Raw genomic sequence first — 5,205 nt, 5'->3', positions numbered from 1 at the left:
GCAAACACCTGTCGTACAGTGCTCATTAGCTGCAGGAGGGCGGGCACCTCCCAGCCCGACCAACCTGTTAGATGGTTAGATGATGTGGTGCTCCGGCCCCTCCCCCCGCACCACTCCTCCAGGCCCGGGAGCTGCCTTGCTGAGGGGGCAGGTCACAGCCCCCAGCCCAGCAGGGCCTGGCCCCAGGGAGGGGGGCAAGTCTGAGCTGGCTGGGTAGGGGTGGGGAAGGTTGCAAGAGGAAGGGGCGATCCAGCCAGGAAGGAGAGGAGAGAGAGAGTGTGCGCTTGCCTCTCACCGCAGACCTCACTGCATACCTGAAGGCTGACGTATCTAGGCTCACATACTTCTGGAAAGGATGAGGCAAGCGCAGGCGCTGGGCTCCCGAGCACAGGGCATCTCCCTGAGTGTAGGGCTGCCATGCTGGGCACCGTGCCAGCCTAGTCTTGGAAAACAACACCTTTATTATTTATTTTCCAGCTGCCCAAGAGTCTCCCTGGCTTATCTTCTCCTCCACCATTCTTCCTCCCTCCCTGCCCCCTTCCTTCCTTGGATCTACCATTTATTAACCACCTACTATGTGCATCCCACTGTTGCAGAGGCTGGAGAGAAAATAGATGGTCCAGGCCAAGAGCCTTTGGCGTTGGACAAGGGAGATGTGGGTTTGGCTGCTCACCCCTGGTGTGACCTCAGGCAGTTACTTGGTTTCTGTCCGCACGTGTGAAAGGGGTACGGAACTACCAATCCCACAGGAGGTGGTGTATGCAGAGAACCTAGTGGGGGGCTGGCACAAAGCCCCCAGGAAACGGTGGCTACGACCAGTGCCTGCCTCCTGGGAGCTCAGTCTGGTGGGGGAGACCAATGTTGCCCTGCTTCAAGGGCCCTGAGAATGTGCCCCTGCCTCCCCGCTTCCCATTCCTCCTTTCTCACTTCTGCATCTCCTTCCCCTGTTTCATTTTAAATATGAAGTAAGAATAGAAAGACAGCAATTTGCTCCTACAGAGCCTCTGATGGGGCAGGAGAAGGCTCAGCCTCCCTCCCAGCCCCCGCCTCCTCCCATCCCCCCCCCCCGCACTCCCTCCCACCTTCCTGAAGTCCCAGAGGCCCGCTCTTCCCCTTCCACTCTTGCCCTCCTGAGCCTGTCTCTTCCTCCCTCCCTGGCCTGATGTCCCTGGATGCTCTCTCCCTGGCTGGCTGGCTGGCTCCGTGTGCCCTCCTTGGACCTGGCACACCGCCCTGGGTGGAGGGGTCACCGGGGAGAGAGGAGTGTGTCTGAGAGAGTCAGGGGGCAGGGGCAGAAGAGCTCTCAGCCCCCTCTGGAACTGGAGGAAGAGAGGCTGGAGATGGGAACCACTGCAGGCCTCCCCCCCCGCTCCCCCTGGCCAGACCTCCTTCCCGCACAGGGGGCATTTCTGGCTCACTAAGGCACAGCAATCTGTACCAAGGCCATGAGTCTATCCTGAGGCTGCGTCCCAGGCGCTGATGCTGGGGGTGGGCTGGCGAGGTGCTTCTGAGTGACTGGGTCACTGCAGTGGTGTCTGTTTCCACTCCTGACACGGCTGCCACATTCGGCACACACCTGCATGGCCCCCCCGTGTCCCTGACCTGGTATCTGAATGGCATGTGGTCAGACTCAGCACCCGGCCCTCCCCACCCAGCTGCCCCTGTACTCTGTGGGGAAGGGGAGGGCAGGCCATGGCATCGGGTGACAGCGGGCAGGTCAGATATGTCCCGAATGCTTTGCATGGATTAGCTTCCTTAATCCTCATTTGAGGCAGGTGCTTTCATTCTCACCAGCCTGGTTTACAGAGGTGGAGGCTGCGTCTCCGACGAGTTAAGTGACTGTCTAAGGTCTTGGTGCTGGATTTGAGCCCAGGCCGTTGGAGCTATGGGACCTTCCTCTCATCTTAGCCTCTGAGCCTGATGACCCCTGCAAGGGGCAGTGGGTAAAAAAGCAAGCTCTCTTCTCACTGTGTGGGACTCAGTTCTACCTTCTAGTTTTCTTCTTCTTTTTAAATTCTTTAATCCTTACCTGAAGATATATATATTTTTTAAAAAATTATATTTTTATTGATTTCCGAGAGGAAGGGAGAAGGGGGAGAGAGATAGAAACATCAGTGATGAGAGAGTATCAGTGATAAGCTACCTCCTGTACGCCCCACACTGGGGATCGAGCCCGCAACCTGGGCATGTGCCCTGACTGTGACCTCCTGGTTCATAGGTCAATGCTTATCCACTGAGCCACACCAGCTGGGTGATACATTTTTTTATTGATTTTTAGAGAGAGAGGAAAGGAGAGAGAGAGAAACATCGATGTGAGAGAGAAACATTGATTGGTGCCTCCTGTATGCACCCCCACCAGGGATTGAGCCCACAGCAGATGTGTGTGCCCCGACCGGGAATTGAACCCAAAACCTTTTGGTGCATAGGATGATGCTCCAACCAACTGAGCCACCTGGTCAGGGCCCTTCTAATTTTCTTTAAGTTGGAGGCCCAATTCTTCAAAGTGCCTCGTCAGCCCCCGAGTTTAGATAGGTCACAGTTAATTGCTGAGTCCCTGGCTTCGAGGCTGGCATTGCAGAGCGGTCTCTGGGGCCTGAGCACGGGCGGCCCGCTTGAGGGTGGCCTGGCCTCTTGAAGGCATGGAAGGCATGCTCCCTGGGGCTCTGGCCCTGGGCTGGGACGGGCTGGGACGTGGAACCCACTGCTGCTTCCTCCCTGGCCCGGCAGTCTCTCCTGGGAGCAGTCAGAGAGCTGTCTTGGCTGTCACAGCTGTGGCTGCCAAACAGGAAGAGCAATCAAAAGGCCCCAAACAAACAGAGCTCCATGGAAACACCTAGCCCTCCCCTTTCTTCCCCATCGCTCCCCTAGCTCCACCCCGCCCCCCCGCGCCCTGCCCCCCCCCCCCCCGCCCCTGCATTGCCATTGTCCCGGGTCAAGTGTCCAGGCCCCTGCCTTTTCACCCCCATGGAAGACCTGACACGACCCTCTCCTGCCTTGATATGGAGCCCCGAGCTCCTAAGCCAGGGGTCCTCAAACTTTTTAAACAGGGGGCCAGTTCACTGTCCCTCAGACGGTTGGAGGGCCGGACTGTAGTTTAAAAAAAACTAGGAACAAATTCCTATGCACACTGCACACATCTTACTTTGAAGTAAAAAAACAAAACGGCAAAAACACCCGCATGTGGCCCGCGGGCCGTAGTTTGAGGACGCCTGTCTAAGTGTTCAGGATGGGGGAGGGGAGACAGAGAGTGGGTAACATTTTCAGTCTCTTTGGGGATGTTGAGGTACCTGGGCAGTCTCCAAACGCCCCCCGAGAGTACTCCCACACAAATCTGAGCCTTCCTGTGGGGCGTGAGCTTGGGGGACCCCAGGGGCAGAGCAGCATCAGCGAGTGAGCCCCTCTGGGACCCTGGAGGCCTGTCCTGGTTGGTCCTTACATAGTCCAGGGCCAGAAACCTCAGTGCCCCCTCCCTCCTCCTCGAGTCTCCACGCTTTGCCTCTGGTCCCCTGACAGGATGGGATTCTGATCTTTCGGGAGGCAGAGAAAAGGCAGGAGGGGCAGGGCTGGCCAGAGGTAAGGAGTCGGGGAGGCTCGGGCTGGGCTGCCGGGAGCCTCCTGAAGTTGGTCCTTAAAGAAGCAAGGGGGTTTTCTCATTTGCTCGGCCTCCCTCTGCCTTCCATTTCCCTCTTCACCTCTCTCCTTCCCACACCTCTGATCTTCTCCCTCTCATTCTCATCCACCTCTTCTCTCTTGCCTCCCTGTCTACCTGTCCCTCTCAGTGTCCTGCCCACTCAGAGCCCTGGGGTGCCTCTGCCTCAGCCCTGGGGCGAGAGGCGTCTGGGCAGCCCCCGCCGGGTGATGGCATTATGGGAATGGCATCCCTGTGTCACAGTTTCAGCACCTCCTCGTTCCCTTTGGCCTGGATCCTGGCCTGTGGAGCCGGCAGGCCTGGGACAATGCAGGACAGCGATGCATAGTTGTTGGATGAATGTCTCGTGAGCACATCCCAGCCTGGCTGGGGCTCTGGGGCAGGACAGGGCGCTGGGAGAGACAGGCAGGGACTGTGGCAGGGAAGAATCCTAGACGCAGGGCATGATGGCCAGGTCAGGCCACTCCTTCAGGAAGCCTTCCCAGATGAGCCTGCCCGGGTTCCTGTCCATGTCTCCTCCTCTCTTCTAAATGCACCTCCACGTCTAGGCTCACTGGGTCAGGGCCTGCTCCCTGGCGAGGCTGGACAATTTGGCCTCCTTTCTCTGGACTGTCCCTTTGAGAAGGTCTGTCCTGAGGCCGAGGAGGGAGGCCCTGCCCAGCGGCTAAGTTCTGGGGATGGGATGGCCTAGGCCCGGGGCTGAGGGTCGTTGAGCCACCCATGGCTGTGTGGAAAACACTTCTGAGGGCCCCAGAGCTGGGGGTAGGGGAGCTAAAAGTAGATTTGGGATGGGCAAGGGCTAAGAAAGGGGAACTAACAGTGAGAATAGAGAAGTTAAGACCGTGTCTATTAAGCCTCCTCCGCATGCCAGGCAAGGCTATGGAGACACGAGAGGCACCGACCCCGTGAGGGTGTCTGCGATGCCTTCCCAGTGGGGCCAGTGAGCAAAGGCTTGAAGGAGGAGGGAGAGCTGACCAGGAGGCAGGAGTGTGTTTCAGGCTGAGATACTTGTGGGGGTGAGAAGCTGTTTGTGTGGGATGGCGGCGATTACGACAGCCAGTGTCACTGGAGTGTCAGAGTTGCTGGGACCGCTCCGGGCCCGGGGAGGATACCATCAGAGCATTTCATTACTTCACATAAAGTCCTTCAGTGGCTCCCTGAGGACTTGGAGATAAAGCCTAGAAGATTTCTTGGAACATCAAACAAGATCCTTTGCACCTGTTGCCCTTCTTTCTCTCTGGGTCTCTCAGCTCCTCTATACCCGCCTTCCTTCCACATCCCCTGCCAATTTCCACCCCACCAAACTGACCCCATTTCCCTGACCCTGCTGAGTGACGCCACGTGTCCGTGTTGGACAGCGCAGACATGGAACACCGCCATCATCGCAGGCAGTTCTACTGACAGTGCTGGTCCCTCCGCCAGGCAGGACCTGAGACGGGCCAGGCGGCTGCAGATTCCTGCGGGCTGGGAAGTGCTCAGGAGGGACCAGGGGGGCAGCATGGGGTCATGGCAGAGCTCTGGACAGGAGACCTGGTTTCAGGTCTGGGCTCTGCCAC

This window comes from Eptesicus fuscus, chromosome 7, assembly GCF_027574615.1.
Source record: "Eptesicus fuscus isolate TK198812 chromosome 7, DD_ASM_mEF_20220401, whole genome shotgun sequence".
NCBI classification, from domain to species: Eukaryota; Metazoa; Chordata; class Mammalia; order Chiroptera; family Vespertilionidae; genus Eptesicus; species Eptesicus fuscus.
The sequence above is the reverse complement of the archived record's forward strand: the minus strand, read 5'-3'. Positions refer to the sequence as shown.